The 26,962-nt window shown below is 35.8% G+C and overlaps 1 protein-coding gene across 14 annotated transcripts in view; it reads right to left on the minus strand.

Annotated features, from left to right (window-relative positions):
• Positions 1-26,962, minus strand: part of PCDH7 (protocadherin 7) — a 417,486-nt gene that overhangs the window by 238,525 nt on the left and 151,999 nt on the right. The window lies entirely within an intron of this gene.

The following is a 26,962-nucleotide window of genomic DNA, read 5'->3' on the forward strand; positions in this document are numbered from 1 at the left end:
TTTATTTACTCATGAGAGAGGGAGAGAGAGAGAGGCACAGGCACAGGGAGAAGCAGGCTCCATACAGGGAGCCTGACTTAGGACTCGATACCGGGTCTCCAGGATCAGGCTCCAGGCTGAAGGCGGCGCTAAACCGCTGAGCCACCGGGGCTGCTCCCATTTCTGGGTCTTTACTACAGTGTAGTAAAAAGTGGCATTTGTTAAAAATGGAGATTTCAGCCCCAGCTCCGTCTCAAATTAGACATTTAACAGTCCTGGGGTAGGAGTCAGGAATGTGCATTTTATAAGCATCTCAGGTGATTCTGATTTCTAGAAATACTGTGACCTATAGAGTCGAAAACTGCATTCAGTTTAAGCTGATTTCAAAGGTGATTTCACCTTTGCCTGCAGCCTTCCATCTTCCTGTTCCTATATGCTTCTCCTCTACCATAAAACAGAACTGGAGCCAACCTTAGACCTAACTCAACCCCATACCTCACACCATCTTTAACAGATGAATAAACTGAGCCCCAGAGAGAAGTCCTGGATATAATGTACAACCCTTTTCAGAATCCACTAGTTTTTAAATTCTTTCACAGATCTCGATAATACACTAAACAAAACAAAAGCAAAACCAAAATCTTTTCAAATGCAATTTATGATTTACATCATGCAGAGTTTCCCTGGAGGCCACTTCTATGGGTAGCAAATAAAAACATGTTAAACCAATTTGACCAAACTGTACTTTTAATGTATATTTATCTCACCACAAATTGGGAAACTTAACTTCTCCATTTTCTTATTAAAGTTCAACTACAAATGTACCTTTGGGGGAAAGAAAGAGCATTTCCAGTGTACTCTGGAGTAGTATCAAGTAAAGGACAGGATTATAGGGCTGGAGAAGTGATTGTACCACAAGTTGTAAAGACATTTCCTATTACTGCCAAAGAAGCACATATATTGAACTAATTGGCTAAAATTTGAAACAATTTCTCAAATAAAACTACAAGCAATTTTGCTACCATTCACATATCACTACAGAAAAGTAAATACAATCCATTTTATTTGTGTACAATATTGATATTTATGATTTTAGAGGGACAAACAGCTAATATGTGTTTTAATCAGTTTAGCTTGCCTGATTATATATACTCTCTACCATCAAGAACAAAATTATGAACTCACATAGCTTCTGTTAAGGAATTTAGGAAAATAGGGTTTATCCGTCTATTGAAAGTCTGTAATTGACAGAAATATACGCAACTAATATCTAAATCAAATAACTTTGAATGGTCTTATTAAAACATTTAGATTAAGCAGTTATTTTATATGAATAATTAAAGGAGATCATTATGTAGCTGAAGAAACATTTTACACTGGGAGTTCTTTAGAATCACTTTAAAATCGCCACAAAATTTGGCATAGAGAAAATATTTAAAATTATTAAATCATGGTCATGATTTAGTATGCTGTACCACAAAATATTGTTGAATGAATGAAGTAACAAGTGAGAAAAATGATTTTTCAACCTCATATCTTCTAGCACTTTAAACATTTGCAATATCTATTTAAAAGGAGTTTGTAAGGCAATTTAGTGGCGCAAACAAAAGGACTGGTAGAGAGCAGAAGTGGGAAGTGTTTGCATACTGTTCAAAAGCATGCCACTGTCCGTGTAGGGTCAAAGATATGTGTAAACTGCAATAATCCACGTTTGCTTTAAAAGGTAGGATCCAAATTCAGTATAATGACACCTAATTATCTATTACTACAAGATCTAGTAAATATTTTGAAGAAATAAAACTTTATTTAAAACTTCTTTATCAAATTTTTCACTTCTTCATTAAAATTTTCCACACAATTAGTCTGAATTAGTGTGATTTTGCTATACCTAATTTGTTAAATTGCTATCTAAATCATTCATCTGTAAGACTTGAAAAAAAAATCATTCTTTGTTCCAGTGATAACATTTGTACTACACATTCAAAGTACAAGATAATTCATAACATTTATAAAAATGGTATTTTGTTTTTTTTATTATCATGGTGTGCTTTAAAGCCCAAGAGGAAAAAAAAAACATTTATAGAAATAAGCACGCTGAGAGGTCAGCATTGGAATAGCTGTCCAAATCAACAAACACAATTAAGCTGCATTGGAATAAATAAAAATTTCAACAAACAGTATTTTATTTTTTGTTTAGTTTCCAATTTCACAGTAGGAATTTAGTGCTTGTTCAAAACCATATAACTAAATTGTAAATTAAATGCTCTCTAGACATATCAAATTTGCAGTACAAAATGCAAATATAATCTGATTTAGCCAGAAATTTGTTATGATACAGTGAAAGGCGAAAAACGTCATTAGGATATTTAGAGTTATGTCATGGAGTTCGGAAAGAAACAATAACCCTTGCAATTCCTTATCACTTATGGATTAAAAAGCATTCTTGCTTACAAGATTGGATGAGACCCTTTGAATAGTTCTCACACTGAGCCAGAGTTCCACGTAGGGTCCCTTATGGCAAAAATAAAGCCTTATAGGGTTTTGAATTCATGATATATTCATTGCACAAGGCAGGCATCTTCATTGCCCATCTCCCTTCATGTGCTCAGTTTCACTCTGTCATTTAGATGTGTTTGTCATATAAACTCAATCTGAGTAAAGTGACATCTAATGAGGTGCCATAGCCAGTCCTTAGGGCGACTAGTATCAGTTTTCTTACATCTTTCTTTCTTTTTTTCTTCCTTCCTTCCTTCCTTCCTTCCTTCCTTCCTTCCTTCCTTCCTTCCTTCCTTCCTTCCTTCCTTCCTTTCTTTTTTTTTTTTTTTTGTGAGTGGAGTGGGGATTGTATTTTCCAAGGTAGTCTGGGGTGGTCTGCAAGGTAGCAGGACAGAAAATGACTTCCTCAGATTTTTGCCAGTGGCTATTTAAAAAAGAAGTGCTGTTTGCCTCCTCTTGGAAGCATAATAACTAGGGAAAGATCACATTCACAATGTGAAAGTAGGTGGGAAACTGGTTGAGATGGACACTATTGTGAAATCCAGATATACTATACCACACCTTGGAAATGCATCCTGTGTACTTACAGCCAAACTATTTCAAAGCATTATACTGATATTTAAAATAACACTTGCATTTTCTGATTACTTTACAGAGGGTGCATAAGTATTTCTATTGCTCTCCATAGCTGAGATCATGTTATGGATACTACAGATCAATGCGAAAGAAGGTACAGTAAAATACTGAAACATACACCTGATTATGTAATATATGTCCTCCTGAATAGATTAAGATTCTCCAGAAAAGATTTGTCTTCTTTTGTATCCTCCACCACCATTGGCACAGAGTTAATACTCATTGTTTTTGCTGAAATGTTCATGTTCATATTGAAAATCTGTTTAAACTTAAAAATATATATTGATTTAAAATTCAGTAGAGAGGATATATATCACCCCTTAGTATAAGAAGACAAAATTGATGCATGACATAATACTATGATAAAAATAAAATAACAATATAATAAAAATAAGTATAATTTATTTAGCACCTACAAACTTGCTAAGTATAATGCTAGAAGTTTTACATGTCACTTCGTTTATTTCTCACAAGAACCATATGGCATATGAATTATTACCTCCATTTTAGAGGATGAATCTGAGTTTCAGAGAAGTTGGATAATCTTCTTAAACTGAAGCTGAAAGGGGCAGGGTCAAAATGCAAGGATAGGTTCTGGATCATTCCACCTTTGAAGCTGGTCTCTAATCTGGCAGCAGTTATGTGGTCCATATAAAAAAAAAATCTGTACTTTTTCATCAAAGATTGCTAGTGACCAATGCCCACATTAGCAAGGTCATATACCTGGATTAAATAATAAGATTATACCCTCAAAACACAGGATCTTCTTTTCCCAAAGGCAGCTGGTCTCTAGGTCATGGCCTTGACCTCACTAATATCACATTCTAATCAATTAAGTTTCTCTGGGAAGTTGAAATTTCAGGGAGACTGATAAATATTATTCACTGGTGCCTACTTTGCCACAGACATTGCAAAGAATTTCTCCTGACAAATCCACACCTGATAAGACTTTAACCTAGCAGAATTGTTCTTCGAGGTAAGAGTTACTCCAGGGTGCTGTTTTCTGCTTTGAGGGCATTCCAAAGCCTGGCTAAACTGGCTGCAAAGTAAACTTCAAACATCCTGCACTTCTGCTGGAATGATACTTTAGGATGCTGAGGCTCATTTTCTTGAAGTTATAATTTCTTTAAAACAAAATAAAATAGCCCAGGCAGTTAATAATTCATTACCAAGACTCAAAGACTCTAGATCCAATTCTCCCAGGGAGCATACAGATGTCTGCTCAGTACCTTTCACTGTCACATAGAAGAATATGACTGGCTTTAGCCATCAGTGGCCCTCTTCTACCATATTTATTACCCAAATCTTTAGTTACAATGACCTAAAATTTACCACTTCCTGGACACTTAATCTAGTACATTCAGCCATGGTGACACAAGCAGGTATATGTAAGCAGTAGAGTCCATTTTTCATATGGAAGTTAATTTTGCCTCTTTCTCTGCAATGAGAAATAATACGTGGAGGACCAATTAGTGGAATAAATAGTACATTTTATTGCAAATGAAATTCACCTATGGTTTTAATCCACAAATGGGATTATCATTTCTGGAAGCATGGTAGCATTTCTTTGCTAGATATTCATACTCAGCTAAATGAGCCTTATCTCCAGGAGATGAACCTTCCAGATCACACATACAGCAAATCACATTTCTGCAGGGTATTAGCTCACATATCTGCAAACCTGAGTATGTGCTAAACTGCTAACTTTAAATCCAAAAATGGAAGTAGCCCTAAGTGAGTCAAGAATTTGGAAGATAGATATTGCTACCTCCGTTGCAATCTCCTGAATGCTAATACTTGGTAGTACTTTGAAATTTAATAGTGACTCAAGTAACTTTAATATGTGTATGTGTGTGTGTGTGTGTGTGTGTGTGTGTGTGTATATATATATATATATATATATATATATATCATTCCAAATATATACATGTAAACACACACACACACACATCAGGATAAATAAATGCCAATTCCTACATGCTTAATTTAGGTTAGATTTTGTTTTGGGGGGTGGTGGGAACCTATTTATTAAATTATCACATACTTTGGAAAACAGCAACAATAGCAGCTAGGAAAATATAAAATTATTTTTTAGACAAAAGTATTGTCTATTTCTTTTGTCATGGTAAACAATCTAGCTGAAACTTTCAATTTTAGGACTATATAGGATGTAACATAGAACATACAGAATGTGGAGTGCTGGGTGGCTCAGTTGATTAAGTATCTGACCCTGGATTTGGGCTCAGGTCATAATCTCAGAGTCAGAAGATCAAACCCAGCTTCAGGCTCCATGCTGAGCACAGAGTCTGCTTGAAATTCTCTCTCTCTCTCTCTCTCTCTCTCTTCCCCCAACTTGCACATGCCCTTTCTCTTTCTCATGAATAAATAAATAAGCAAACAAACAAACAAATAAATAAATAAATCTTTTTAAAAACAACATCCAGAATGTAATAAAATATAATTTTGTATAAAGAACATATAAAATGTATTCAGAAAAATGACTCTACAGTACACATATAACATTTTAAACAATGATAATCACACTTCAATAGAATAGTCAGATTTGATGAGTAGGAAGCAACCAAATGGCACAGAGTGATTATTTGTGGGAAGAAATGTGTGTTGTTTTTTAAATCGTGGCAAAAAGAAATGGTTGAGGTAAAAAAAAAAAAAATAGCAAATCAGTGGGAGAGGTCAGTAATACTGTTTAACTGACATTTGTTCCATGTCCTAATCTATGAAAGGGCCTATCAGATATGTTTCCTCCATTTTGGGAAACAGGATATAATCATTAAATAAATAAACAAACAAACAGACAAGTTCTGTGTTATTTCATTTCCTACACGTATATTCAATATGAAGAAAAAAACATCTGAATAACATACTAGGATGTGATTATTCATCTCACAAAATAGATTCTTCATTTACCACTTATTATCTGTTTAAATTCATCAGAAAAAAAATTACTGATGAATATATACTTCAATATATAATTTCTTAAAATATTTAATTCCCCACAAATCTATGCAGTACAATTTATTGCATAAAAAAAGCTCCACTTCAGAATTCTGCTTAGAGTGACTATTTTTCTCGGTTAGCATTATTTGATTTGGTTTCTAATTCACTGTGAAACATTCCAATAAGTTTTAATACCTTCTCAATTAATTGGGGAATAGCTGGATATGGGATCACTCTTCTGAATTTTCTTCTCTTTTCAGGTACACTGCATCAATATGCAGTTCAGGGAGCCTGTCTTTCCACGTAGTCCATTTTACAACCAACAGTTAATAATTTCTGTATTTTGCCTAATAAGATGTTTTAGGGTAATACCAAATAAAAAGCCATTAACTTCTTCAACATTCACAGTTGTTTAACAGAACCTCTCTCTTTTCCCTATGTAATTCCATGTTAAGGGCAAGTCAGTCCATGTAAATTGTTGGGAAAATTTTCCCCTGAACAAATTGACTGAAGGTCTGAGAGTTCACATAGGTACAAAATAATAAAATCACCCCCCGAGTTTTTCTGAAGTAATTTATGTGCAGGAAACTGGAAAGTGCAGTTTAATTCTTAATAAAAATTTGCCACTATAAACTGGAAGGGGGAGAGGCAGGTACACAGTCCACCAGCTGGTTACATGTAAGTAGTTAAGAGTTTCATATTAATCAAGTGACCTTTGGTCATCTTTCCTCCTTTGTAAAGTTTGTTGCTGCTGCAGTTATTTTACTCAGTTAAAGTTTAAAAAACAGTGGATTTGGATCAGACACTATGGTGCTTTCACTCACAGGGAGTCATCATTTCTTCATTATGGGGGAGAGAAAGTCTACAGATGCCAAGGGCCTAACCAATCATTCACTTAATCCACAAGTAACTCGGTGTTCTAATTATATAAATTATTCCACATATTTATCTGCAGTAAATGGCTCTCTGGCTTAGGTCAAAAGCGGGTTTAATATTTCTACACCACAATGCATATTGAAAAATGAAAGACTGAAATTACAGCACCAGAATCCAGATCCTTTCAGAGAAAAGCAAGCAACACTCTCAGTCCATTTAGTAAAGAGCCTGCTCCTGTTTCCTGAGTGGCTCAAAACAGTCATCATGCCTCCAAAATGTAATCAATGTGTTCTCCTAGCCCTGGTAAGATGGAGATAATTGTTTACTATATCATGAGATTAAACTAACTTAGCAACCCAATTAACGATTGTAATAACTAGAGAGGGGTTAATAGAGGATCCAAAATGACAGTTGGTAATTATAGGCCTCTCTCTCATTTAAACAGAACTAGAGAAAGTGATTTAAAAAAAATGCAGGCAGAGGATGTACCAAGTATGGACACAATGAGAGCTTTCATTTTTCATCAAGCATTTGTGGAGCAGCCACTGTGAGCCTATGCCTAATCTTGAGGAACTTTCTATCCATATTGCTTCAGTGTGATGAGTAACATGGAGGCTTCCACATAACTGGCTTGCTTATAATAATTGTAAAAAAAATGTTGCCTCTTTTAGGGGCATTAGTGACTTCACTTGGTTATTACTAACACAATATTGATAGTCATTTATTAAATAAGGTAAATATAAGGTTTTAAATCTATCCTTAGAAATGATATGATTTTGAAAAGAGTGTTTGTACCATGCACTTCTACATAAATATGTTGTGCATCCCATTTTTCCAAGAAATCTATCAGATTATTGATTCCTTTTTCCCTCTGACCTTGAAAAACCATTAAGATAAACTAGTGACTTGAACTCCATTAATGTGCATCAAAACAGATTATCTCTTTTAGAAGATTCTCAAATGTACAGGAATAGAGTTGATCATGTATTTAGGGCTAAGTGTTCAAAACATTTGATTTTCAGCAGTCAATATTGACTACACAATGATTAAGAAAAATAACAAATGGTGAAATCTAATGCAATTCTATGTTTTAGCAGACACATAAAACAAAGTGCATTATAAATCAAGTGGTAGTCTGAGTATTTATGTTGAGCATGCAATTAAAATGAAAGTATGTTAAGTGTGTAGGACATTTTTTTCTATCACCTCAGCTTCAGAATTCTTCAAATTAAATGAGTATGAATTGCATTAAATGAAAATCAGACACATTTGGCATATAAATTATAGCTCTCTTTGACAGTGATTTTTATTTTGTGTGTTTTAAAGGATATCCCTATAAATACTGGTCAGTGGCAAATTTTACTCTAAAGTTTTTATTTCTAAAAGTCTGCCAACAATGTCTCCTTAGTTTATGGTTTAAATCACCACGAGCAAAAGCTGCACATATAATATAGCAAAAAACATGTAATATTTTCTTTGGTGTCTATATTAATACTCAAGCTGCATTGATCATGCCTCTATATTCTATACACAGCTCTATTACTGTACTTATTCATTGTCTTGCAATTATTTATTCATCATTTATCTGCCCACTATGACTTTTCATTTAGTAAAATTAGGGCCGTTTTTTTATCTGCTGCTGAACAAGCACAAAACAGATATTCCATTTTTTTTGTAGTATAACATTATGAAGTTTATTAAAATGTCTTTAAGTCTCTTCTGTTAAGCATCGTTAAGAAAGTTCTCTTAGTATTTTTAATATTTTAGATTCCAAAAATTTTGTAACGTGGTCTAAGATCAACTTGCCATAGGTTATTCACGTTATTTTTCCTTTGTAAAGAAACCAGTAGTGAAATATATTGCCTTTATTTTTCCCAAACCACCTTTACTTTATTTTATCAAATACCTGGCTACTTTCAAACTACCCCGTGTTTCATTAAAGTGTTGTCCCTTTTAAATTTATTAAGTCAAGTCAATTTAAGATGAAACTAAAACCCTAATATTCTCAAACTTGTTTTACTATGGATAATTTCAAACATTGTAAAATTATTATACAATTTACAACAAAATTGTATAATATGCTCCCATGCATACACTGGCCAGTCCCTACAAGTGTCATCTCAAGAGCACGCCTGCCCTAATCTCTCTTCTGTACACTTCTCTTACTCGCAACGACTGGAAGCAACTCTCAGATACTTCATTTCATCCATATTTTACTACTAGTATCTATAAAATATGCACTATTTTAACCAAACCACAACACCATTACCACTCTTTAATAATTAACAATAATTCCTTAATATCATCAAATTTCCAGTCCATGTTCACATGTCCAATTGTGTCATATATGTAATAATTTGCTCTATGTTTTTAAAGTAGAACCTAAATAAATTCCATATGTGATAACATGAGAATTTATTGCTATTTCTCTTTCAATTATAGGTTTTCTATCTCTATTTTTCATCCTGTCACCTATTTTTTAAAGAGAAACAGATCTATTATCTATCTATCTATCTATCTATCTATCTATCTATCTATCTATCATCTATTTATCTATCTATTGGTTAGTTGTTGTATTACCTCATAGTCCAGATTTTGCTAATTGCTTCTCATGGTCAAGTACCACATTTACCTCTACTCTATGGATATATAGGCTTATCAGATCATGTGCATGTTTTATAACATTACTTAAGAGGAAGTATCAACAATATTTCCAATGTTTGAATTTTTAAATTGTGGAGAATCCATTACATAAGTCCATTTAGAAAACTTCCTTTTTGCTTCTATTATGAAAATAAGATGAGTGCTACACGAATGTAGATTTATAAATTTTATTGAATGCAAGTTAATTTTCTACACATTCTGGCATACCAAAACTTTCATAGGCAAGACTGAATCTGCACCCAAAGTGTTGAAAATGAAATTAACAAAATTATTTAGACCAAATCATAGTAACATTTAAAAATTTTTATGGTGATAAAAAAAGTTCCTAAAAATGGACGGAACGCCTTTTATGTATTTCATGAAGTACTACGGCAAAACATGGTGTATTTTAGATAATGAATATGTATCTCACTTTTTCTATAGCCTTCAACTGCATTTGGCACTTGACAATGTGGTTCATTACGTGAGGGGCAGGACAATAGCCATTTATTGAAAGCCTACTGTATTCTACTGTTCTGGACTCTGAGAATATAAAGATGAACTTGAGAAGTATTCAGTATAGTATGAAAAGAAATATAAACACATGAATGATTGCTGCAGACCTACTATGGTATCAATGTGCTTATAACAACCTCAGCTTCGAAGATTCAGGTTGAAGAGAAACAATGGTTATTTCAAGAAACCTGATATTCCTGCTATCAATAGAGGATTATTATTTAATCATAACTACCTTATCATATTACTGCCTTATTTGCCAAGAATAAGATTTTAAACTATTCATGGCTCTTAAATCTGATACACACACACACACACACACACACACACACACACCTCAAAAGAGGATAAAATTCCTTGAAAGAGACAAGAGACAGAGGAAATAATAACACTTACATATGGCTTATTGTGATCTATGTGTTATTACAAGTGTTTTGCCCCTATTAACTCATCTAATTTACTGAACACAATACATATCATGGTACAAATTACTGTATATAAGAAAACTCAGTTTCAGCAGTTTGTCTGACGTCTCACACTGATAAGAGACACATTTTGGCAATGTGACTGCAGAGTCTGTGTTTCAACCACTATGGCACACTGCCCCTTAATCACACCACATAAGTGAGAAACAAAAAAGAAACAACTAAATGTGTCATCTGGACTGGAGTCAGGTTGGCTGGATTCTGGCTCTGTGACCTTGTGCAATATACTTCATGTCTCTTTCTGTCTGTAAAATGTGAATGTTGACAGTACTTGCCTCACACAAATTCTGTAAGGATTTACAAAAACGGTGTGTATAGTATTTGGCAAGTAGTGAGGTGTTCAAAAATGCTAGCTATCATATTTATCATTTTATGCCCAAACATAGGTTACGGTATTTAGAATTTGTTCCAAAAGAAAGCAGCCACCGTATGTCTCATATAATATTAAAATAAATAGAAAATGAAGTATTCACAGGGAGATATTTCTTCTCCTTCCTTCCACAGGAATAAAAAGTTATAAAAGGAGAGAGAAAATGGTAAAGAAAACCAATTTGTCAAGAGAGAACAAAGTGGGGCTTTTGAGTGGCTCAGTCTGTTAAGTGTCTAATTCCTGATCTCAGCTCAGGTCTTGATCTCAGGGTTCTGAGTTCCAGCCCTAAGTTGGGCTTCACATTGGGTGTGGAGCCTACTTTAAAAAATTGTTAAAAAAAAAAAAAAAGGGACAGTGTATAGAATATTGGCGCCTTTCACAGCTACGGCTCACTTTAAACTTACAACAAAAGTGTTCTCGCTCCCACATTATACTCAGGAAAACGGAGTCTTGTTGATTATTCAAAATCACACAGTCAGTAAATGGCAAAACCAGGCAGATCTGAAACTATATCCCTGATATCACAGCTTTTATTCTCTCACTACACCAGTACTTTTCATACTATAGGTCACAAGTTAGAGAATCATAAAATCATTTTAACAGATTGCGGCCAGGATTTTAAAAAAAACAGAAGACAGGAGAAAACATTAGTGCGTATCACATGAAGTAAAAGCAAACGCTATTTGATGGAAGTGTTGAACTCATGTGCATGTGTATATCCATGGGTCGACTGAGTTGCCATGGAAATTGCATTTCTCAATGTCTGCAGCATTCAAAAAATTTAGAAACAGATAGTATCATGTCCCATCCCTCATGTTGATAACAGTCAAACAGATATTGGTTGGTGCCCAAACTACTAAGGTCACGATCCTATAATTGCTTAAACCTGTACAATTTCTGAAAGTATCTCAAGAAAAAGAAGAAAAAAAATCAAAATATGTACAGATAGGTGCACATACAGGCGTATACATAGTGCGTAGCTTTCTGCTCTGCCTCACATTCTCAGGAAGTATGAGGAAAATTTGGCTTGATGGGTTATACAGTCACTAACAAGCTGAGTGGGTTGATACATCTATTAAATTTTATGTTCCTTGAGTTTTTCCTCTATAAAAAAAGAAGGTAACAATTCCTTCTTTCTAATTACCTCCATGGGACTCTGAGCTATTTAGGCAAAAGTCAGCGCAGTGATTTAGAGAAACAGTCAAGGGAGAGGTATGAGTGTATGCGTGTGTGCATGTGTGTGTGTGTGCGCACACACAGGCTTAATGGGAAGACACCAATGCTGACAAGAAGAATGGCAAAGTGTATGATAACAAGCCAAAGTTTCTGTCACACTGAAAGAGAAATCACAGCTTCGTGAGATCGTGAGATATCCCTTCATCTGGCTAGACTTGTGGACAGCAAGAGTCACTGGTAAAAAACTGGAAAATACGAACTGCTTGTGAAATGAGGTGGTCCCCACAGGTATGGAAAAATATTGGTTGCCAGCTGAGAGCATTGCCTGCTAACCTCTGGCATGGGTTCACTCCTCAGTAATTGCAGCTCTTGGAAGGCAGTGACTTCCGTAAGCAAAAGTTTTACTTCGTCTTTATCTTCTTTCAACTCTTCAAAGACTAAGCATGCAATGAAAGATTGATTTCCCCACATGACTAAAGCTCAGAGAGGGTAGATTCACCAAGTGCATATTTTATTTATTTTACCAACTGCTACAAAGAAAAATGGTTTCTAGCTAAAATCCTCTAAAGCAATGGAGAATAAGCATTCCCAGCATTGTTGGCCTCAAATTTCAGCCTCCAGAGTAACTAAGGTCTCCATTTGGTGGCCTCTAAGTCTATCCTTCTGCTTTTTGGCCAGTTATGTTCCTGGTGTTAAAAAAGTTTTTATCAGGGGAACCTGAGTAGCTATAGTTGTTTAAGTGTCTGACTTTTGATCAGACCATGATCCTGGGGTCCTGGGAAAGAGCCTGGTGTCGGGCTTCCTGCTTTCTTTCTGCTTATTCCTCTCCCTCTCCCCGCTCCTGCCCTTTGTGCTCACTCTCTCTCAAATAAATAAAAAATATTTTTTAAAAAAAATTTATGTTACTTTATACATGATCCATATTTATATCTCAGCCTTGTTAAAATAAAAAAAAAAGTAAAAAAAGATGAGGGAAAACCACAATAACTTTAGATTCAAGAAAATGTGCAAAAACCCAATCCCATCAATTAAGGACTATTTCTAAAGAGTTTCAAACACACTGCTAAAAAAAAAAAAAAAAAATGTGAAGGTGAAAAGTACAAGTCACATAAATGAAGATTCAATTTTAGCCAGTTTTAACTTAATATGAGAACAGCAGATGGTGTGACTTATTGAAAGTACTTTTCAATTTTCTGGGCAAAGCAATTTCTTAAATGAAAGGGCTCCTTTAGGCACACAAAAATCTCTTTCCAAAGCTGTTAAGAGACCTAACTGCAGTCACAAAGCTAGAAATGGAGGCAAAAGACAACTAGAACTCAGAGAAATTGCCTCCTAATTTGGGTGAGGGTTAACACAAATCCTTCAATGATCTGTGGTTGTTGTAAAATGTGTATGTTTATTTCCACCCGTGGGTGGAAGGTTGTTCTTTTGACTTGCCCCACAGCCATCCTTTTTGTTCTGGTACAAGACCTCGACCACTCCTTTCCTACTCTCTGGGCCTGCGGTAATGTTGCGCTGATCCCCGTAGCACCCCCAGGATGTACAGCAGCACCTGTCCCTCTTTCCTTCCCATCCCCTTTGCCACAGTGATTAGTCTAGTTTGAGGAAACGTCCTGCTAATCCATACTGATCTTGCTCAAATAAATTGATCCAGAGAAGGTATGTGATCTGCGTTGGTTCAATGAAAGCTAATCTGATGGTCTGGGAGTTGAGGAGATATAAACCTGGGTTTATGCACACTACCATGGAAGAGAGATGGAGAGGCCAACACGGAGAAGAGGAGGAGAACAGAGAAAGCTGCCACGTCTTATGGGTATCCTCTGTGTCCCCACATCCAGCCAACCTGTGGCAAGATGGCCTCCAGACTTTCATTTAAGTCTGCCAGTCAATTCAACGAGGTACCCTCTGTGTTTGCTTTATACTATTCTGCTTCTCCCTCTTCGGACTGTTGTTATTCTGTTTTTCCCTTTGTTACTCAAAGAGTAAACTATTTGCTTGCATCTTTGCTAAAAAAGGATTGTTTAGCCTATGAGGCTTCAGGGAACTTAAGGAAATAAGCAGGGCAATAAAGGAAAAATACAGAAACAAACTTCTCATGAGATAAAAGAGCTCCTGCTCTCGTGTTTGTTTTGTTTTGTTTGCTTCAAGTTGTATGACACAAAGCAAATGATACCTCAGTGGATACAGAACTTTATTAGGAATTCAATGTAGAGGTGTTTATATTGAACTATGCTAATACTGATTTCACTGTTTTTCCATGAATCACAGCTATGATACCTCTGTGTCCCATAACAGTTACACAAATTCCACATATGGCTTTAAAACTCTACATGAAGATTTGGTTAGTTAGACTATTTTAATTAAGCTGTTTGTATGAAAAGTCCTTTGCAATATTAACTTTCTATAGAGCTCTTAAAAGCTGTTTTTTTTTCCTACATAGTTGTCTTTTTCTGTACTATGGATGACAACAATTTACACATTAGACGCCCTTATAGTGAACCACGTATAGACCATCTTTTTTTCACTGACTCTTTTAGCATAGTTAGTTGAAACCTCAGCTTTTTTTAACTAGTCCTAGGTATTACATTTTGCCAAGAGTTTAAAATTAATCCTAAAGGGCATTCGAATATTCCATCAGTCAATTTAATATATTAAGAGTGGGGGTTCCCAACTTTAGGTTTTGAAATGGAAATTATGAATCAGGCTTCTGGAATATGTTAACCACTGAAGTCGTATGAAAGATATTTCAGAACGGTATGCCTGGTCATCCTTCCTCCTCCGGGCCCCAACGCCAACACCCCACCCCCACCCCGCCTGCTGGCCTAGGGAAAGATCCTAGCATTTTTTAAACTCTCAAGGTCTATAATTAAAAAAAAAAAAAAAAAGTTATTAAATAGGAGTAAGCAGAGGAATTTTGATCTTTAAAGAGAAAATCAAGGGGAAAAGGAGGCTACAGTTTTCAAGATTCCCATTTTCTAGTTATCTTGTGGAAAACCAGCTTTAGTATAATGTCAGTATCTGCAGGTGGCAGGGTTATGAATATATAAAATTCACCATGACATAATCTGCTCAATATTGCATATCATCATGGCAATAATTGCTTTATTGTTCAGTGGTCAGGGTCCCTGCCAGGAAGCATAATCCAAATGAGAATTAAATGCAAGAAGCATATCTCCATGATATCACAATTAAGCTCAGTATAGATAGACCCGAAACTTTGAGACCAATTTATAAACTTTCAAGGATATTGGCACATAAATGGTAAGAATCCAGGACTTGAGGATGAAATTTTGCAAAAACACACTAGTATGACTTATGTGATTATAGTTCTAAACTTTAAAATTAGCTTATATAAAGATTTTCCTCTTCATGGGCATTCATTTATGTTAATCCTGGAAAATAATCCCTCTTGGTGTTTTTATGTCTTGAAATCAGGGTCAGATCACTGATTCAAGTCATTTATTGAAGAACAAAAGGAAAAAAAAAACAGGATGGGAGGAAAGAAGGAAGGAAGGGAGAGACAGACAGAGGAAGGGAGAAAGGAAGAGAGGGTGGGGAGGGACAGGGAGGAAGAAGGAGTTGTGGAGAGAAGGAGGAATAATGGAAGAGAGTGTATTTTATATTAACCAAAAATTTACAGAGAAGCTCCCATCTCTTCTAAGCTTAGCTGTTTTACTTTTGCTCCCTTCTCTAATTGTCTTATAATATTTAATATACTTTACTGATTATTGTTAAAGGATATACGTTTGATAATTTTGCCCACCTAGCTATGGTTAGTTAGGACCCTAGTGACAAGGCCACTGAAACCAAAACCAAAACCAAACCAAACCAAACAAAAAGTCGCTTAAAATAGAAAAAAAATCTATTTGTTTTATATCAAATTCTAGAGGTAAGTGATCCAAGCTGGTAGCTTAACTCTGGTTCAGCTGGTCACTGGGTGCCCAGATTCTCCTACCACACCGTCCAGAAGCTTGATTTGTGTCAGGGCCCCTGGCTGTCCTTCAATATCCATTCCAGTCTCTTCTTTGACACAGGAATACAGTGAAAGGTCAGAAAGACCTCATTTCCCAACCTCCCTTGCAGGTATGTAAAATCATTTGATTAATTTATGGGCAATGGCACATTTGTAGACGGGATACAAGATCACTGGATCATGCTTCTAAAGGACCAGAGGTACCCTCCCTTGCCTTTTACTCTATTACCCCTGGCTGAAATACAGACATCATAAAGAGCCATGAGATCCACAGCAACCCAATATAGGTGAGGAAGCATCAAAACAGGAGCCCACTGCCTACCATCATAGGATCAAGCAATCGTACCAGTATATTGTGTTTTTCTGTGAGAGAGAAAGAACATTCTACTTTGGTTTAAGCAGACATTATTTGGGCATGTGCCACAACAAATAAGCCTATATCCTGTTGCATCAATATAGTATTTGCTGCCCTTCCTCACACTGTCTTCCTTCTAATGCGAGCGAACTTCCAAGCTCCAGTGATCCCTTTTATTCATGTTAGATTGTCTCTGCTATCAGCAAAATAAATTAAAGCACCTTAGACATTTAGAATTTCCATTTCCAAATAAATAATTGTCTCCAAAATTTTACTTATCTAATCAACCGAATTTCTGTATCCAGGCAAGAATTAGCAGTGACGTATTTCCATCCCCATGTATTGATTCCAGGGTAAATTGTCTCGAAGAGAGAAATTTTGCCTAAAGCTGTACGTACTGAATTTTCTACCAAATTCCACGTAGCAACCAGCATAAAAATAAGAAGAATGAAATCTTTAAAAAATAGATTATGAGAAAGGGAATAGGATACCAATATTAAAGCAATATTCCTGAGTGCTAGTGTCCAAGATTTACATTATGTGTGTGGAGCTACAATAGTGGACAGAGGGCAGGGCCTGAAGAGACAGAGACCACTGATCTGTCTTCATCATTGGCTTGCTGCCTAGTTTCTTTCAGGTCAAGCTTTATTTTATTTTAGTTTAGTTTAGTTTTATTAAGCACAAGCATTGTTGCCTTAGGCATATTTTTCTTTGATACCTACAACTTCCTCTTCTTATCACTCATTTCTCACTAATCAATACACAATGAGGTGCCAGAGTAATTTCCTTTTTATAAGACTCTTACCACTTCCTGACACTTTTCACATTTCTTCCCTAATTATTTTCTGATTTTGACACAAGATAGAGAGTTCTTGTCCTCGCTAACAGGCGTTTGCTTTCCACACATTGGTCCAACCTCTTCTGCTCAGCACTGGCCTGTCAAGCTTTTCTTTTCTTCTTTTTCTTTTTTTTTTCTTTTTTCCTTTTGCTTTTATTCCTGTCCCCCTCCCAAAACTATATGCTATAGTCTGTGTCTTCACAAAACACTTCTTAGACCTTTCAAATATCCCTCAATCATTACTAAGGAGACTTTATGAAGGAAAGAAACTGAAAACAAGAAAACATTTATATCTGTCAGAGGTGGTGCAGAACATATTACAAAATATGCATCACATGTAAATGACGTACATCTCTATCTTACGTTTTGCAAGTAAATATCTGTTCTCTGGGGTCTGAAGTATTTTTAAACTAAAGCTCTTAACAAATGTACCTTAAAATTTGCATGTAATATTATAATGCAAATGTATAGTATTATAACAAGTTATCCTTCCAAGTGTGTTAAGCATAATGGGCACATCTACACTATTATCAGCTACACAGTCTGTAATATATTTTTGGATCTTAAATATCAAAAAAGTAATAATAAAAACAGTTGTTTTGACTTCTCACATCCTATGTACATTAAGCACCAAATAAGTATACATTTAATATACTACACACTTAGCATATGTTTACTGCAAATTCGCCTATAAATCATTTCCGTTTTATTTTATTTTTTTAAGATTTTATTTATTTATTCATGAGAGACACAGAGAGAGAGAGGCAGAGACACAGGCAGAGGGAGAAGCAGGCCCCATGCAGGGAGCCTGATGTGCGACTCGATCCCGGGTCTCCAGGATAAGGCCCTGGGCCGAAGGCAGTGCTAAACCGCTGAGCCACCAGGGATCCCCAATCATTTCCATTTTAATGTGCTTTCCTAGTATTCCCTAGATGATAAAAAATAAGGGTGTTAATAGAATAAGTCGATGTTAATGCATATTGCACTCTGTTACCTTCTCTGGCTGATAAATATGTGAAAGGCCAAGGATGAGGTGGTTTGAATTTCAGATGACTGTCATGTTTCACAGACGTCACAGAAGCACCGTCAGTACTTAGGAATGTTACCTAGGTTCTTGGTTAGAAGTCACACACGCTCTTTGGAGAACAATTACAAGCTCAGAAACTACTTACATAACTGTTCAATAGCATGCTACTTAAAACCAGTGAAACTAATTTTCACCCTATTTACAGAGAAGAACATATGACAGAGGAGAACATTCACAGGCCCTGTTGAAATTAAAAGCCTAATGTCTAGCCAGCACCAGGACTACTGGCTTCTTAATAAATCTCTGCTGAATGAATAAAGGGTAACTATGCGTAGAAGATACACAGGGAATTGGATTAATGAATTCTTTAAGTAAGAATCTTAAGCTAAGAACCCACAAAGCAAATGTAGATCCAAATGACCCTCAATCACTTTTATATAAATTCAAAGTTACCTGAGTGAGTCTTGTGCTGAGAAGCCCTCAGTTTTGAGTAGAATAGACTGATACATTAATCTGTGAGAAGGGCAACATAATGTTCTGGAAAGTGTAAAAATATTGGAGATTCTTATTCTGATTCACCCACAAACAGAATGTGTAAGCTTCAACAAGTCAGTTAGCTTCTCTCATCTCATCTTTAACATTGAAGAAGTAGATATGGAGTTTTTGTTGTGGGTTGAATTGTGTCTCCCCTAAATTCACGTGTTATTTAAGTCCTAACCCCCAGCACCTCAAAATGTGATCTTTCTTGGAAATAAGGTCTTCACAGGGGTAATCAAGTTGAAATGAGCTCATAAGGGTGAACTGTAATTCAAAATAACTTGGATATTATGTTTCTGTCTTTCTCTATGTGTCTCTCATGAATAAAAAAAAATAAAATCTTTTTAAAAAGCTAAAAAGGGAAAAAATTAAAAAGGGAAATTTAGGGACACCTGGGGGGCTCAGTCAGTTAAGCACATGCCTTCAGTTCAGGTCATGATCCCAGGGTCCTGGGATCAAGCCCTATGTCGGGCTCCCTGCTTAGCAGGAATATGCTTCTCCCTCTTCTCTGCCCCCCATGCTCTCTCTCTCTCTCTCTCTCTCTCTCTCTCAAATAAATAAAGTCTTTTTAAAAATGGGAAATGTGAGCGCTGAGAGATATATATACATACATGAATGGGAAGATGGCCTTACAAATCAAGGAGAGAAACCCAGAACAGCCCCTTGCCCCAAAACCTTCAGAAGGAACCAGCCTTCCATTTCAGATGTCCAGCCTCCAGAACTGTGAGAGAATAATTCTTTGTTATTTAAAACACCCAGTCTGTGGGCACCTGACTGGCTCAGTTGGTGGAGTGTGCAATTCTCGATCTCTGCATTGTATGTTCGTGCCCCCACATTAGGTGTAGATATTTCTTAAAAATAAAATATATATATTTTTAAATTTAGAATGCCCAGTCTGTAGTAGTTTGTTATAGCAGCCCTAGCAAATTAATGCATTCTCTAACTCTAAAATACTATGGTTCAGGAGGAATTGAGATTTCAACAAATGGAAAGAAAAGAAAACAAGAAACAATTGACTGCAGACTAGAAAAAAAATGGGTGAGGATGGGGGGATGTGTATGATATACTAAGTCTGAGAGCTAACACAAGCAATAATATATATTCAAGAGCCACAGTCAACAAACAAATGAACAAATAATATAAATGAATTAATAAAAAGCTCAAATGACCATAAATGAAGAGCAAATGCTAAATGCTCTTAATGAGGCCAGAGTAGCCAAAAATTGTGTCTGCTGTGATAGAAATGGGGAGATGCCTTAAAAAATCAACATGAGAAGATAGCTAAAGAGTCACAAATTCTCCAAACAAAGTAAACAACAGGTTTAATATTTATTTTTTTTCCAGGTTCAATATTTTAAAATTTACTTACTACAACTAAAACAACTAGGGACCTTCTGAGACATCAATTTATAGAGAGCTTTCAAGTACTATTAAGATGAATCAAACTTGTATTCCTTTTGTTTTTTTTTAAGATTTTATTTATTTATTCATGAGAGACACAGAGAGAGGCAGAGAGAGGGGCAGAGACAGGAGAAGCAGGCTCCAAGCAAGGAGCTGATATGGGAATGGATCCCAGGACTCCGGGATCATGCCCTGAGCCGAAGGCAGATGCTCAACCACTGAGCCACCCAGGGGTCCCTCAAACTTTTATTCCTTAATTTTTTTTGTAAAATCCCCAAATATAAATAAGTAGCAAGAACACAAAACTGCATATCTATGGATTTAAATTTATCTAAAACAGTGCCAGGTGGATCTATATTATGAACATGGGTCATATTACATGTCATATTCAACAAATAGAAACAGAAATATTTTATTTTAACCTGAACCTCCGATTGAACAATAGGAAATATGTCCAACATTTCCTCTCACTTTAAGGAAAGTGAGAAACTAGCTAAATGATCATCATAATTAGTTCTCTGTAGGTAGTTCTCATTATTTAGAAATATATTTAGAAAACACTATGGAGATAGCTCAGAAAATTAAAAATAGAAATATCATGTGATTCAATAATTCCACTACTGATTATTTACCCAAAGAAAACAAAAATACTAATTCAAAGAGATATATGCACCCCTAAATTAATTGCAGCATTATTTACAATAATCAAGATATGGAAATAATCTGTGTCCATCAATAAATGAATGGATAAAGAAGATATGGAATATATATTATATTATATTATCATATTAGACAGAGAAAGACAAATATCATATGATTTCACTTATTGATGGAATCTAAAAAATAAACCAAATTAACAGACAAAACCAGAAACTGACTCATAAATAGAGAGAACAAACTCATGGCTTTTAGAAGGAAGGCAGCTGGGGTATGGGGAAATAGGTGAAGAGAATGAAGAAGTACAAAATTCCAGTTTATAAAATAAATAAGTCACAGGGATGAAAAGTACGACATAGAGAGTAAAGTCAATAGTATTGGAATACTGTTATATGGTAATGGATGGTAACTACACTTGCCTTGATGAGCACTGTGTAATCTACAGAATTGTCAAATCACTGTGCTGTGCACCTGAAATTAATATAACATTGTATGTCAACTATTTTTCACTAATAAAATTTTAATTAGATGAAATCAAATTTTAAAGGAAATACATATCTCTATATTAGATTTATATTTTTATTTTATTAATATCAAATTTTACATTTTTAATCAGCAGTTTTCTGATTTATTGCTCTCATTCTAATTCTAAATTATACCCTAATTCTTCTGATAAATCTTTATCCCCATTTGTTTCCAATAGAAGAAGGCAAGCTTCTGAAGATCATTAAGTCAACATAACCAAGGAAAATATCGTAGCTGAGAGGTTTATCTCTGTCATATATTCACAAAGACTTCTCAAGTATACATTAGTAAAATTTTATCCAACTTCATACATTTGTTTTAATTGAAAGGACTTTAAAATGGCATCAAAATCCTCAGATAATAATAGATAAATACTGTTTTAAAAGTTTTCGTGAAAGGAAACTTCATTTCATTGAATTCCATTTTCCTTTAAATCCTTATTGTAACACAAGGGAAACACTTCAGGCATCATGTAGCTGGAACTCAAAGTGGTTGCCTTAACAGTCTAATGCCTTTATCCTCCCTTGTACAGAAGTAGCATAGAGAATAAAAGAGAAACTATTCTTTCATTGTAATATAGCTGATAAATCAGAAAAACAAAATTACTTAAGCCCCAATAATCATCATATAACCAGTGAGTTCACTCTTTGACATAAATTCAACAAAAATAAAATTCAATAATGCATCCTATAGCTGAGTGACAAGGGATGCCAATTATAACAATGATGGCCAATATGAGCAGGTAACATTTACTGAGTGCTTATTAAGTGCCAGGCACTGGTCTAATTGCTTTACATGTATTAACTCACTGAATTCTCACAAGCAAGCTAAAAGGTAGGCTCTATCATTATCGCTATTTTAATAATGAGAAAAATGAGGCACCGTGGTATAAAAGAACCTGCCCAAGATCAAACACCAGAAAGGGTCATTCTGGCTTCACTGTTCTTGCTTTGTATTCATTTTGATATGCTGCCTTCTTTGCAGAGGAAGATCTATATAGATGGCTACAGGTGAATGCCTCCAATGAGTTAGGCAATATGTAGATGATTTATGCGAATTGTCCTCATTTTATTGATGAAGGATGGGCTGACCAAGGTTAAGCCTTTCAGCTATTCAATGATGGCTGGAATCTGAATGTATGTGTGTCTGAATTCAAAGCTGGGGTTCATTTCACAGTGTTCACAGCAGATTATAATTGACCAGAGTCTGGTTCAGGGGTTTGAGAACTACTGCCCACCTGCCAAATCCAGCCTACCACCAGTTTTTGTAAATAAAGTTTTATTGAACCATATATAAACCATTCTCACTTTGTTAGCAGTCTATGGTTGCTTTACATAGCAGAGTGAAGTAATTGTGACAGAGAATATATGGGTCACAAAGCCTGTTTGGATGTGCTGTTTGGATCTTTACCAAAAAAAATAATTTGCTGACCCTTGGTCTAGGATGTCACTGGTTTAGATCCTGGCATAAATGAAAAGAACTGTGTTATTATTATCATCACCATCTTTTATATGTAGTTTATTAGTAGGCAAAAATTGCTAAATAAATGTTTATTTTTATATTTTTAAAGATTTATTTATTCATGACAGACACAGACTAAGTCAATCGGAGAAGGACAAACATTATATGGTCTCATTTGGGGAATATAAAAAATAGTGAAAGGGAATAAAGGGGAAAGAAGAAAAAATGAGTGGGAAATATCAGAAAGGGAGACAGAACATGAGAGACTCCTAACTCTGGGAAACGAACTAGGGGTGGTAGAAGGGGAGGTGGGAGGGGGGTGGGAGTGACTGGGTGATGGGCACTGAGGAGGGCACTTGATGGGATGAGCACTGGGTGTTATTCTATATGTTGGCAAATTGAACACCAATAAAAAAAATAAATAAATAAAAAGAAAAAAGAAAAAAAGAAAAAAAAGAGAGAGAGAGAGAGACAGAGACAGAGATTGGCAGAGACACAGGCAGAGGGAGAAGCAGTTTCCCCACAGGGAGCCTGATGCCGGACCCAATCCTGGATCCCGGGATGGCGACCTGAGCCGAAGGCAGGTGCCCAACTGCTGAGCCACCCAGCCATCCCAACTAAATAAATTTTTAGAAGAGGAAACAAAAGAGCCAAATATGCCTATTATGGGTTGAATTATGTCCCCCTAAAAGAGATGCTTAAATCCTACACTCCCATACCTATAAATGTAACATTATCTGGAAAATAGGGCCTGTGCAAATGTAATCAAGTTAAGATGAGGCCATTAAAATGAAGGAATCTAATCCAACATGGTGTCCTTATAGGAAGAAAACACCATGTAAAGACAGAGACACAGAGAGGGAATGTCATGAAATTGTGGAGGGGAAGATTGGACTAATACAGCTACAAGCCAAGGAACTCCAAGGATTGACACTACCAGAAGCTAGTAAGAGGCAAGGAAGGATGCTATCCAGAGTCTCAGAGGGATTATGATCTTGAGACACCTTGATTTCAGACTTTTAGCCTCAAGAACTGCTCTATGAAAATAAATTTCTGCTGCTTTGAGTTACTATTTTTGTGGTGGATCATTATGGTAGCCCTAAGAAACTAACATAAATGCCCTCTAGGAAAGGTAGAGACAGCAATAGCACTACCTTACTTGTTTTAAACCCTTTATCAAAGGGTTGTCAGCTACCCATCAATAATTTGTATTTTTCAGTAGACTCATAATAAAGAGGTGGCTTCCCAGCCAGAGATTATCTGTGTCTACCGCCATTGACTTTACCCAAGGCCATGTAACTCACACCCGTCAACAGAGGATTAATGGGAACAAAATGGTCAAAGCAACAAAGAAAGCAGTCTACTTTCTTCAAATTGGATGCAGAAGATCTAGCAGATGGATCACCAGCCCTAGGAGTGGCGGAGTCACAAGGCGAAGGAGCCTGGACCCTGAAAATATTAATAAAATAAAACTCTACTCTCTGCCAACTGGTCCCTATGCAGGAGAAAAGTAAACTTCTATTAGTTTCAGCCCCTGAAATGTTTTTACGTTATATCAGCTAACGTTACTTCAACTATATTAACTATGAAACAGAAAACTCAGCTTCTCATCATCTCAACTTGAACTCTTCTTAGGGATTATATTATGATTGCCCTACAAATATTTTTAAAACCAAATGAGGACGAACATGGCCAATGTAAGTTCACGAGCATAATAACCCAAGTTGAAGCAACAGTTGCCATCAATAGAAACCCCGTAGTGGAGCCAAATAAAATACATGACAGATGAACTGCTCTATGGTGAACAAAAAACTGAGAGCTCAGAATTTTGACCATCGGAGATGTTGACCGATACCATGAAACTCAAAAGCCAGCAATATGACTTAGCTGTGGACAACTGAAAAAGAAAGGCAGCCCAAAGATCAATGTGATGCACAGCCAAGACTGCTTGAAACCAGTGCTAGACAAGAGGTGAGGATAAATGAGTCACAGACAGCTTCCTCTTCTGCAAACAATGGCTTCCAAGTGATGCCACCAAAATGTGATCTTCCCATGGGTGTAATGGGGAAACGAATGGATGCTATTTTTGTACTTCCTAGACGGAATAACACACTTAGAGAGCAGTGTCTGTCAAGGATGGGTCTTTAACCTGCAACTCCACAGAAGCTACTTAAGATTAGAAAGAACATTTATCTGCCTTGAACAAAGGAAGATGAGATGCCAAATGCAAACATTTCCAAACGAGATATTCTAAGTTTCGATCTTTTTTTAGAGTAAGTCAACTTGATTATTTTCTGAATTTGCATAGGCTAAACTACTATTTATCAATTGATTTCTTGATAAGATTTCCCTTGCCCTTGGTGACAGATTTTATTTTTTAGAATAAGTCCTAAAGAGATGACAGATTTATATATTCCTGGGGAGGAATGCCGCTGCAGAATCAGCGGTTATACTACCACCCTGGAACTGGCACAATATCTTATAATATTTCCGTGCTATCTGACAGAAGGAATCCAAGATTATCATGTTGTTCTCCATGACTAGCTGGAGGAAAAAAAAAAAAAAAGTTGCTTAACATCCTTGGCTTTCTTCTGATTTAGTATATTTTTAATTCACTGTTTTTCTTTTTTACTAATTCTTTTTCATATGGGTGAACTATTTTTTGCAGATAAAACCTGAAAAAGTAAAGAAAAAAAAATCTTTGAGTGGAAGTCACACTATACATCGGGAAGCCAGAGCTCCAGACAAAAACATCTGTCAACATATGGCTATGCAGATGCATTGCAACACTTTTGGGTTTGACAGCTTTACATTGGATGTGCTCTTGAGTAAAAGAACAAATTGCTTTTGTTTTCTTGATTCTAAAACAACAGGCCTATGCTAGGGATCAAGAATTTTCAATATTAGATACTGGCTTTCATCAGCCTCACTTACATAAGCATAGATTTCTCTTCTTTCCATCAGAGGGTTTATCATTCAGTTTTATGGTTTAAATACACACAGGGCACAAAAGGATAGGGGAAAAAATTAACCACAAGGAATTGTCATTACATGAACAGAGGTATTTGACTAAGCATCATAAAATAGAAGGCACCAAAGGTAACTCCTCTAAGTAGCTAAATCAGAAAATAGACAATTCCTGCCCCTATGTTCTCAGGAAAAGGCCGACAATTCAGCAAGGAACTTAAGTCAACAGTGCAATGTTTAAAATTGGGGTTTTGCAAGCTGTACCATTTTGTAGGATCCTAACATGCAAATGAACCTAAACCACCATTTCTTCATCTTTAAAATAGCATTATAATAGAGATTAAACGAGGTGATGTATGTAAAACACTTAGCACCATGCCTGGCATATAGAATTTCGCCAGAAATGGTAGCTTTAAAAAGTGAATATTCATAACAGTTGGTATCATTAACTGAAGTCTTAGTTAGTAGCGCATGAATTTTTATTTCTGTCAGAGTACATTTCTGACAGCACTAACTGAAAAGTAGTGAAAATGATGGATTTTACAAGACATGTAATGATGGATAATAACTATTAATAATAACTAATGTGGCTTCAAATTTGAGCCTCCTTTTGAGAAAGGTTTTGTGACATCCTCTTATAGAAACACCAGCATGACTGACAGCCCTAAATTTTAACATATATTAAAAATACCATGCAATTTTTAAACCGTGTCCTAATCTGGGACTATATGTTACTTCCTCAAAATGTGAATTCCATCCTGATAAAATTCAAACGGCCTTTCTCAATAGCCCTACAATCGGACTAGAAAATGAATGTTATTTTTCCCGCAGGTGATCCACATGGGTGATGGGGGAAAATGGGCATATTCCACATCCACCCCGTGCATTTTGTCTTTTCCTTTCCCACAAGGAAAATGGCAATACCAATGAATCACCAAACCTTCTTGGGCTCCCACCAAGCGGAAGGCACTGTGCCAGTCTCTCAGATGGATACACGGATGTATAAAATGTGCCTTTCCTACCCCCACGGAGCTTAGGTGATGAAACCCAGGAGAAAAACATGAAAAGTATGAATGCAAAAGCTAT

The sequence above is a fragment of the Canis lupus genome, chromosome 3, assembly GCF_003254725.2.
Source record: "Canis lupus dingo isolate Sandy chromosome 3, ASM325472v2, whole genome shotgun sequence".
In the NCBI taxonomy this organism is placed as follows: domain Eukaryota; kingdom Metazoa; phylum Chordata; class Mammalia; order Carnivora; family Canidae; genus Canis; species Canis lupus.